The 12,048-nt window shown below is 43.1% G+C and overlaps 1 pseudogene; it reads right to left on the reverse strand.

The window, feature by feature from the left end:
- Positions 1-10,966: 10,966 nt before the first annotated feature.
- On the reverse strand, positions 10,967-11,084 carry LOC126238616 (5S ribosomal RNA; annotated as a pseudogene).
- Positions 11,085-12,048: the final 964 nt, after the last annotated feature.

Below are 12,048 nucleotides of genomic sequence, written 5' to 3' on the forward strand. Positions count from 1 at the left end.
TGTCGCTGTAGACGTCAGTTTCTCTGTCCTTTTCCTACATCAGCCGTCTCTATGAGCATGCAGTCCTGACTCTGGTTACAAATTCTCCTTTGATCTTTGAGTTTCCTGCATACAGGAGCAAATTATTGACGTCATCTCGTATGTGCGAAATGTGGTGTGAAGTGCTTTAAGCTATCTGGTTGTAGCAACTTTCCAGGCTCTCTTTCGGTTACCTGCAAAGACTCCATACAGAAATGCATGTAGATCATCACAAACAGGCTACTTTTTTTACTTTTGCGAGTGTAACAACCAGAAAGAGATGTTCTTGGCAATAGCTATTGGCTTCTTATAAATAAACCTTTTTTAGTCAAGACCGCAAAGTTATATATTTTATTAATAACAACGTGTCTGCTATCACGCTGATGATTAGACACAACAATCTTTGTTTTATTTGATCTGAAGACGGGTAGCTGTTTCAGTCAAAACTACTTATCAATGATTATAAATAATTTTTGTGATCTTGATTAATAAAGGATTATTTATATGAATCCAATAACTTTTAACATTCATAGATCCCTTATCTCCAATCTGATAACGTCAGGAAATGACAGAAATATTCTTGAACAAAATATTTATTAATTTATACATTTTCTCACAGAAAACGTTTCTTTCTTTTTGCTTGCTTGGTGTAGTTTTAATAACACCCATCTTAATTTTCAAATTACAATTTCAGTCTACAGCAAAATCATCTGTTCGTAAATCTTTCTGTATCCAGTAATATGACAAAACCAAAAAAGGTATCAACATCATCTTAGGTGAACATTGCCAATGCCTCCCCTCCTTATGCTTGGAGAATTTCCGTATAAAACTTTTAGTTTAGTACTTCAGGAGATGATACTCATTAAATTTAGTTTGGTATAGCCTCTAATGTAATAAAAAACTTCCTTTGGCCCATTGTTTCCTGAGGGTACTCCTATGCGAGGCTGCTTTCCATTACTATTTACAGTAAATGCTGATACTTGTATTACGCGATTGTATTCAGATTTTCGCGTATGCTTTGTTTAATGTAATTTGTAATCCTTGCTTGCACATCTGCTTTTGCTTGTTATTTTTCCAACTGCAGTTTATATTCTTTCTTCATGGCAGTCATACATGTAAAGTTTGTTAAAAATCACAGCAAAATTTTGCACTATACCGAGACCCAAAAGATAACAGTCGTCTACCCCGGCCTACTGCAGCTCAGTCATAAGTATAGCTATTTCAACATCCGCCAATACTACTAATATACAGTACAGGCATAGAATTTTTATATTTCCTCGAAATGGCGCCCAGTGCTTTCTTGCTGATTTTTTCCAGTAAACCTCTTGCTGTCTCATAGTCATTGCGGTGTAGGCGAAATGGCTGTTTCATATTGATGTTGTGTTTTGCAGAGATGAACATGTATCGTGTACCAGGTTGTTGTAATTAAAGTTCAGCTACTTACGGAGGCAAAGTGTGGGCTGTAACTATCGTACAGCGGCCTAACTTGGTACAGGGGTTCCCAGACTGCTGGTAGTACATAAGGCCGTTTCAGGTGGTACACGTACAAGTAAAGGAAACACAAACTGATATGAGCAACATTATTCTCTTACGTTACTTTATATTGAAGTGCAATGATTTTGAGGAAACTGCGTGATAAAAGTAGCGTCTGTACAATGTTAAAGCAAAAGGGCTTACCGCAGAATGTATGAGTACAAAATAAATGATCAGTCGTTGCAAGCGGTAACATCAGTCAAGTATCTGGGTGTGACTGTTCGAAATGATCTCAAATGGAATGATCATATTACACAAGTAACGGGTAAGGCGAACTCTAGATTGCGGTTTATTGGTAGAATACTGAAGCGATGCAGTCCTTCAACAAAGGAAATAGCTTACAATACGTTAGTTCGTCCAGTCTTGGAGTATTGTTCGTCTGTATGGGACCCTTACCAGTTGGGACTGATTCAAGAGATTGAGAAGGTCCAAAGAAGAGCGGCAAGATTTGTGACTGGTACATTTAACCATCGCGAGAGCGTTACAAATATCATAGAAAGTTTGAAATGGGACACACTTGCAGATAGACGACGCGCTAAACAGAAGGGGCTGCTCACTAAATTCCGAAATCCAATCTTTACCGAGGATGTAGAGCATATATTATTATCACCAACTTTCAAATCGCCTAATGATCATCATTCAAAGATAAGGGAAATAAGAGCTCGTACTTAGGCGTTCAGACAGTCGTTTTTCCCTCGCGCGATCCGCGAGTGGAACAGAGGGGGGGAAATATGACTTTAGCGCGAATTGTGCCCTCCGCCACACACCACTTGGTGGCTAGCGGAGTATATACGTAGATGTAGATGTAGACGCTAAATACTGGAAGATCACACTGAACCCTCCCCATCCTTCCCTTCATTAGCCGCCGCTGCCTTGACAGGGAATGGTTCGTCATTTTGGAGGTTGGAGATATGTTGATGGGGTTTTGTCGGTGGTTATTCGAAATCTTTTGTGCCTCTTTACAATTGCTGCCAACTTATGTGTAACAACGTGTGGCGCTGCAGTAGCCATTTAGGCAGTGAACGGTTTATTGTTGTTACAGTCGCTTTTATGGCCGTTACGTTAAATGGCATCGCGATAACGAAGAAACCTCGCGTCTGGAACCAGAGCGTGGGTATTGAAACGAGCCGATCCTTGACTGCTACAGTTGTGATGTGAAGTTTAACTTGTTTGACTTACACGTAGTTGTGCTATAATTTAACAGCAAAACGATTTCTAAGCAAGGAAGTCCTGTCTCCAGGTATGCAGTTCAGAAACCTAAACAACTACCTAACTTCATGTATCATGAAAGCTACTTAAAGTTTAGCTTTCCTGTAAAGGCCTGTACAGCAACCAATGATAACCCATTTCCCATATGCCTTATATGCTCGGAAACGCTTTCAAATCAGAACATCAAGCCTTCTTTATTAAATCATCAAGCTCGCTGAGATAAATGGTAAACCTATTGACTTTTTCCAAAGGAAATCTACGGTTTATAAAAATGAATCCAAATTCACGGCAAATATTCTTATCAACAGAACCAACTTTATAAAGTTCTTACCTGGGTAGTTCTAGAATTTCAAAGGAGGAGAAACCTCACACGGTCGGTAAGACTCACTTACTACCCGAGGCTATAGACGTGGTACAAGCAGTTTGGGGGGGGGGGGGGGGGGGGGAGACGGCCAAACACGGGTCCGCAGCTCGTGGTCGTGCGGTAGCGTTCTCGCTTCCCGCGTCCGAGTTCCCGAGTTCGATTCCCGGCGGGGTCAGGGATTTTTTCTGCCTCGTGATGACTGGGTGTTGTGTGCTGTCCTTAGCTTAGTAAGGTTTAAGTAGTTCTGAGTTCTAGGGGACTGATGACCATAGATGTTGAGCCCCGTAGTGGTCAGAGCCATTTGAACCAAACACGGTGGTGGGCGTAGGGGAGGGGGGGGGGTTGTTACGGCAGTACTTGCAGTTGCCGCGACCATTGTGTACAGATGGGTTGATAGTCAGCACACCTGGGTTCGAATACCGGTCTGGCACAAAATTTTAACTTTCCCATTAATTTCAATCAAAGCTCGCTTGCGGCCAATGTGTGTAATTCCTTTATATCCTACACTCCATATAACATAGCGAGAAGCATTGGTTTCTATGGATATGGCCGAATCTCTTCATACTGTTTTGACAAATGCTGATGCCTTCGACATATTTCACATTTTGAATATGGGCCTACAAGGAAGATGTATAACACTTTTCTTAGCAGATGACAAAATATCCACTTTCAAAAGAAAGTTGACTCTATTTAGTTCACAAGTACTGGACAATAGCTTTTTTGCATTCCCTGCAATTGCATCTTTTTTGGAAGACAAAAAACTAGTTCCCGTGGGAGGTTTACACTGAAGAGGTGAGATGTTGTATTTTGCTTGCCTTACTGAACACCATTAATGTTGCACTACTGTAATAGTATTTGGTTCAAATGGTTCTGAGCACTATGGGACTCAATTGCTGTGGTCATAAGTCCCCTAGAACTTAGAACTACTTAAACCTAACTAACCTAAGGACATCACACACATCCATGCCCGAGGCAGGATTCGAACCTGCGACCGTAGCGGTCGTGCGGTTCCAGAGTGTAGCGCCTTTAACCGCTCGGCCACTCCGGCCGGCTAATAGTATTTGACTGGGTTGACAATCTACTGCGATCTCCCTTGATATCAGCTTAATACTTTTACAAGATTTAACACAACATTCGTGAGCAGCTATGTAGTGTCACTGCAGGCACATCACACCATCGAGTAAAAAGAGCTTGGTTTAATGTCGGTCGAACTCCTGAACCTTCTGATGCCGACGGATAGAGTACATCTGTTGTTGTTAACGCCTGACACACTGTCGCTCACCGAGAACAACTAGCGGCAGATTCACGCACTCGCCACCAGGTTAGTTCAATGATATGGCAAGCTAGAGAACTTTGATCATTAAGTGGACGCGAAAATATTACAAGATGGTTAACAACAAACTTCTCTGGTAGAAGCTACAAGAGAGGTGTACTTTCGAGAGTGCACGTTCTAGGCGGTACATTACTTCATTCCACATAGGTCTCACGGAATATCTACAACGAGAACTTGGAATTCATGTAGAGATTTATCGGCGACTATTTTTTCCACGTGAAAGGTCCGCAGCTCGTGGTCTCGTGGTCGCGTTTTCGCTTCACGAGCACGGGGTCTCGGCTTCGATTCCCGGCTGGATCAGTGATTTTCACCTGCCTCGAGATGACTGGGTATTTGTGTTGTCCTCATCATTTTATCATTCATGAAAGTGGCGAGTTTGGACTGAGCAAATGCTGGGAATTTGTATGGGCGCTGATAACCGCGCAGTTGAGCGTCCCACAAACCAAACATCATGATCATCATCATCATCCACGTGAATGGAGAGAGACACATAGTTCTAACAATAATTATAGTACTTAGGAGAGTATTCACGGGGGTTGTTGTTGGTATGTTGTCTCTAAAAGACAGGATTCTGGCTTGAAAAAAATGGTTCAAATGGCTCTGAGCACTATGGGACTCAACTGCTGAGGTCATTAGTCCCCTAGAACTTAGAACTAGTTAAACCTAACTAACCTAAGGACATCACAAACATCCATGCCCGAGGCAGGATTCGAACCTGCGACCGTAGCGGTCTTGCGGTTCCAGACTGCAGCGCCTTTAACCGCACGGCCACTTCGGCCGGCTTTCTGGCTTGAGATAAACTATCTATACAGGTAGGTCCACTGATCGTGACCGGACCAAATATCTTACGAAATAAGCGTCAAACGAAAAAACTACAAAGGTGATTAACTTGAAGGGGGAAACCAGATGGTGCTATGGTTGGCCCGCTAGATGGCGCTGCCATAGGTCAAACGGATATGAACTGCGTTTTTTTAAAATAGGAATCCCCATTTTTTATTATATATTCGTTTAGTACGTGAGGAAATATGAATGTTTTAGTTGGATCACTTTTTTCGCTTTGTGATAGATGGCGCTGTAATAGTCACAAACATATGGCTCACAATTTTAGACGAACAGTTGGTAACAGGCAGGTTTTATAAATTAAAATACAGAATGTAGGTACGTTTGAACATTTTATTTCGGTTGTTCCAATGTGATACACGTACCTTTGTGAACATTTCTGAGAACGCATGCTGTTACAGCGTGATTACCTGTAAATACCACATTATGCAATAAATGCTCAAAATGATGTCCGTCAACATCAATGCATTTGGCAATATGTTTAACGACATTCCTCTCAACAACGAGTAGTTCGCCTTCCGTAATGTCCGTACATGCATTGACAATGCGCTGACGCATGTTGTCGGGCGTTGTCGGTGGATAACGAGGGCAAATATCCTTCAACTTTCCCCACAGAAAGAAACGCGGCGACGTCAGATCCGGTGAACGTGCGGGCCATGGTATGGTACTTCGACGACCAATCCACCTGTCATGAAATATGCTACTCAATAACGCTTCAACCGCACGCGAGCTATGTGCCGGACATCCGTTATATTGGAAGTACATCGCCATTCTGTCATACAGTGAAACATCTTGAAGTAACATCGGTAGAACATTACGTCGGAAATCAGCATACATTGCACCATTTAGATTGCCATCGATAAAATGGGGGCCAATTATCCTTCCTCCCATAATGCCGCACCATACATTAACCCGCCAAGATCGCTGATGTTCCACTTGTCGCAGCCATCGTGGGTTTTCCGTTGCCCAATGGTGCATATTACGCAGGTTTACGCTACCGCTGTTGGTGAACGACGCTACGTCACTAAATAGAACGCGTGCAAAAAAATCTGTCATCGTCCCGTAATTTCTCTTGTGCCCAGTGGCAGAACAGTACACGACGTGCAAAGTCGTCGCAATGCCATTCCTGGTGCATAGAAATATGGTACGTGTGCAATCGATGTTGATGTAGCATTCTCAACACCGACGTTTTAGAGATTCCCGATTCTCGCGCAATTTGTCTGCTACTGATCTGCGGATTAGCCGCGACAGCAGCTAAAACACCTACTTGGGCATCGTCATTTGTTGCATGTCGTAGTTGACGTTCCACATGTGGCTGAACACTTGCTGTTTCCTTAAATAACGTAACTATCCGGCGAACGGTCCGGACACTTGGATGATGTCGTCCAGGGTACCGAGCAGCATACATAGCACACGTCCGTTGGGCATTTTGATCACAATAACAATACATTAACACGATATCGACCTTTTCCGCAATTGGTAAACGGTCCAATTTAAAACGGGCAATGTATCACGAAGCAAATACCGTCCGCACTGGCGGAATGTTATGTGATACCACGTACAACCACGTTTGTGACTATTACGGCGCCATCTATCACAAAGCGAAAAAAATGGTCCAACTAAAACAGTCATATTTAAGAACCTTCAACATCGGAGCGCGTCAGAAATCGTTGGTTAATATATTAAAAAACTAGAAACCCGCCTCGATTGCGAAAAAAGCACCTAGTGTTAACCCAGGTTTTGGCGTAGATAACTACACCTTTTTCAGAACAATAAAACCCACAAGTGCCTAAGAAGACCTTTGTCAATGATTGTTGGAAGTGCGATGGCGGATTTTTGAGAGCGGATGATCTGCACGTGTGTCCATCAGAAACAGTACATTTGTAAGAGTGGATGTCATAAACTGCTATATATATATATATATATATATATATATATATATATATATATATATATATATATATATATATTATGACTTTTGAACACTATTAAGGTAAATAAATTGTTTGTTCTCTATCAAAATCTTTCATTTGCTAACTATGCCTATCAGTAGTTAGTGCCTTCAGTAGTTTGAATCTTTTATTTAACTGGCAGTAGTGGCACTCGCTGTATTGCAGTAGTTCGAGTAACAAAGATTTTTGTGAGGTAAGTGATTTCTGAAAGGTATAGGTTAATTTAGTCAGGGCCATTGTCTTGTAGGGATTATTGAAAGTCAGATTGCGTTGCGCTAAAAAATATTGTGTGTCAGTTTAAGCACAGACATGTATAATTTTCTAAGGGGACGTTTCATATAACGATGGTCGCATCCGTGTTTGGCGACATCGTGGCGAACGCACATTGGAAGCGTGTATTCGTCATCGCCATACTGGCGTATCACCCGGCGTGATGGTTGGGGTGCCATTGGTTACACGTCTCGGTCACCTCTTGTTCGCATTGACGGCACTTTGAACAGTGGACGTTACATTTCAGATGTGTTACGACCCGTGGCTGTCCCCTTCATTCGATCCCTGCGAAACCCTACATTTCAGCAGGATAATGCACAACTGCACGTTGCAGGTCCTGTACGGGAGTTTATGGATACAGAAAATGTTCGACTGCTGTCCTGGCCAGCACATTCTCCAGATCTCTCACCAATTGAAAACGTCTGGTTAATGGTGACCGGACAACTGGCTCGTCACAATACGCCAGTCACTACTCTTGATGAACTGTGGTATCGTGTTGAAATTGCATGGGCAGCTGTACCTGTACACGCCATCCAAGCTCTGTTTGACTCAATGCCCAGGCGTATCAAGGCCGTTATTATTTCTCAGGTCTATGTACCCAAATTGCGTGAAAATGTCAGTTCTAGTATAATATATTTGTCCAATGAATACCCGTTTATCATCTGCATTTCTTATTGGTGTAGCAATTTTAATGGCCAGTAGTGTATATTCTACAATGCTACTTAAAATTATAAAACAAAGTAATTACTGGATGTCCCAATATTCATTGTATAGCATATTCTGAAAGGTAAACAAGTTTCAGTTTGAAGGCTGCACGGTCGAGAACCGATATGCCCATCAGACAAATTCGCCGTTAGCATTCAGGCAATCATCCCGGCTACGCACCAGGGTGAAGATACGCATTTGGTGAAACACAGTGCTGTTTGAAAGAGTCCGTAACTATCTGAGGTAAATTCTCATCCGACCGGAATCGTCGATCCTTCAAGGCCTTTTTTAAGGGACTGAAGGCGTGATAATCATCTGCAGACAGATCAGAACTATAGGGCGCGTGATCGAGTGTCTCCCACTTGAGCTGTCGTAACTTCTGCCTAATTACATTTGTGATATGGAGACGTGCTTTATCATGAAGCAGCAGCACCCCTTGTTGCTGTTTTCTCAGACGTTTTGCCCATTGGCATTCTTCATTCTCCAGTGGCTGTCTACCAGTGTCTGTCCTTCGGCAGATCAGAAACGAATAATACGTTGGTCCTGTTTCGACACGTCTAGTGTTAACGTCGCCATTGTTCACGTTTCCGCATTTACCACACACACGACGGAAACACACGAATGCCACACTAATCCCTTCACTACGATTTGGTGCTTATACAGCTGCACCGGAGTCCACTAAGTTGGCCGGCCGGAGTGGCCGTGCGGTTCTAGGCTCTACAGTCTGGAACCAAGCGATCGCTACGGTCGCAGGTTCGAATCCTGCCCTGGGCGTGGATGTGTGTGATGTCCTTAGGTTAGTTAGGTTTAATTAGTTCTAAGTTCTAGGCGACTGATGACCTCGGAAGTTAAGTCGCATAGTGCTCAGAGCCATCCACTAAGTTGCACATATGCTGCACTAACGCCCTCAAACGGAAAATTTTTGATCGCTCCTCAAACAAAAACTTTGTTCACTAACTTTATTACAATGCACGTCATTGCTTCTGAATTTGGTTAGAAAGCTCCAACTTGTCAGATCTTGTCGAGAAGATGAAAAAAAAGTAACCCCATCTGGACTGCGCTAATACAACTGCCAATAAGCACCATAATAAAATTAGGCAACTGGCCATAAAACTGGTAAATAGGTAGTAAAGATGATGATAAATTGGATATAAAATCGGCTAATTGGTTGTAAAACCGGCATGAAATAGGTAGAATTGGTTGTATGGACCAAAAATTTATCTGTAAAATTTGGCAGATTGATCAGGAATTAGTAAATTGACCGTAAAAATAGACATGAAATTGGTAGGACTTACTAAAATGCAAATGTTTGTAAATGAAGTACTGACGTTAAATAATAAATTAATTGCAATTCCTCCTTTTGAGCAAGTGTATTTTTACTCTTCAATGAAGGGGTCACGTTCTGTCGCAAGTAAGACACTTTGCCACTATAAATTAATGACATCATAGTACATTCTGAAATACGACTGCCTTTAAAACGATTAGGTGCACAGGCTAAACGCCTTGCACTGAATCTATGATTTCGGGACTGTAAAGTGTTCTCTGAAGTTGTTTGAGTGTTACTACTTACAGAAGAATCAGTGCAGCGGTCTTTGTTTTATGTGACTCCAAAAAATATTGATGTACCCGTCTACTGTAAACACTCAACACCGCCTAATGCAAGACGGCCCCCCACATGAGTATTGAGAATGTACTCGGAAAAAAATATTTATTCATTTTCGTCCTCTGCCTGTGTGAAGCGTGGGAGTTGTAACTGCTGATGATCTAGCACTAAGGACAGTCCACAGCTATTGGATGTGTGTGTAAGGATACAGCAGCTGCTATTAAACTAGCTACAGAGAGTGCCCCGGCCAGTGTATCAACAGCAGATGGAGATTTGAGCACCTCTAGCCAGAGTACCTACAAAGTGAGTGCTTATATCCCCTGACCGCACATGGATTACAGACTTTTGCATTTTTTTACGTGCAGTCACAGTTTAAATCGTACATGTTGTAACAACTTCCCCGTGATGTCACTGTAACTTCCTGAGCAGTCCCCCTGCTGTCGCGACATCCTTGGCCAAGAGCGTACACGGGCCAGTTGCATCCGATTCACAAAGATGACTGTGTCAGCTTCAGTGTTGTGCATCACTATAAAAAAAATTCATTGCATAGAAATCGTGTGGGGTGACGCCATTATGTGTTAAATAATGCACTGCCATATTTACACATGCGCTGCACGAGTCAACCACGATGATGGCGTTTTGTAAAAATTTATTTGAGAATCTGATTTCACTCAGACTGAATAAAGTATGTAATAATGGCAGCGTGAGGTAGACTGTCTACTTGTTTTTGTCTAAGTGCAGCATTTGATAATTATCGATGTAACGTAATTATATTCCATACCTGAGCAGTTGAAAGACAATGTTAGTTACAAATCAACTCTGATGTGTAGCAGTGACCTCCCACAAGTCACTGAAAACCTCGCCTATGCAGTTCGATGCTATCTCTGCAGCACCATCATAATTTTAACAGACTTAAATTGTAACACATATGTATAAAGCACTCCGTCTTCAGGCCACAAGTGGCCCCTTGGGACCATCCGACCGCCGTGTCATCCTCAGCTGAGGATGCGCATAGGAGGGGCATGTGGTCAGAACACCGCTCTCCCGGTCGTTATGATGGTTTTCTTTGACCGGAGCCGCCACTATTCGGTAGGGTTGCTCGTCAATTGGCATCACGAGGCTGAGTGCACCCCGAAAAATGGCAACAGTGCATGGCGGCCCGGATGGTCACCCATCCAAGTGCCGGCCACGCCAGACAGCGCTTAACTTCGGTGATCTGACGGGAACCGGTGTATCCACTGCCGCAAGGCCGTTGCCCTACATACATATAAGAACACGTGTATATATAAGAACACATATGTATAAGAACCTGCTTTCCTTGCTGGGACATTCGTTTACTCTTCTTCTTTTATCTTGTCTCTCACTTATTTCCATGAAAGTGACATACAACTCTCTTACAAAAAACTTTCAGATGCGGATTGTGTACACAGTGGAAGAGCTACAGTGAGCGGATCCGTCCTTGTCGGAAATATCAGATATGGAAGAGAATATATGACCAGTGGGGGGACTGGCCAGTGGCACCCGTAGCCAGTGAAGTCTGAACATAACCCAAGCAGTCGTTAGCCAACGAACTTCCCATGTTAAACGGAGTTTTTCTTGAAACTGTGCAACGCTACTCGCTGTTAACAGCCCACTGCCCAACACTATAATGGCAGGCAACAATGCAAACTAACCACAGACTGCACACAGCACAGCCAGTGATTTTCATACAGAGCGCTACGTGGCGTTACCAATAAGAAAACCTAAACAGCCTACTTACAATGATGCTGTAAACAGAGCCTGGATTCGTCCGAAAAAATGATGTTTTGTCAATCGTGCACCCACGTTCGTCGTTGAGTACACCATCGAAGGATCTCCTGTCTGTGATGCACCGTCTAGGGTATCCGCAGCCATGGTCTCCGAGCTGACAGTCCATGCTGCTGCAAACGTCGAACTCTTAGTGCAGATGGTTGTTGTCTTGCAAACGTCCCCATCTGTTGACTCAGGGATCGTGACGTGGCTGCACGATCTGTTACAGCGATGCGTATAAGATGCCTGTCATCTCGACTGCTAGTGATACGAGGCCGTTGGGATCCAGCACGGCGTTCCGTATTACCCTCCTGAACCCATCAATTCCATATTCTGCTAACAGTCATTGGATCTCGACCAACGTGAGCAGCAATGTCGCGATACGATAAACCGCAATCGCGACAGGCTCCAATCCCACCTTTATCAAAGTCGG

The sequence above is a fragment of the Schistocerca nitens genome, chromosome 2 (assembly GCF_023898315.1).
Source record: "Schistocerca nitens isolate TAMUIC-IGC-003100 chromosome 2, iqSchNite1.1, whole genome shotgun sequence".
NCBI classification, from domain to species: Eukaryota; Metazoa; Arthropoda; class Insecta; order Orthoptera; family Acrididae; genus Schistocerca; species Schistocerca nitens.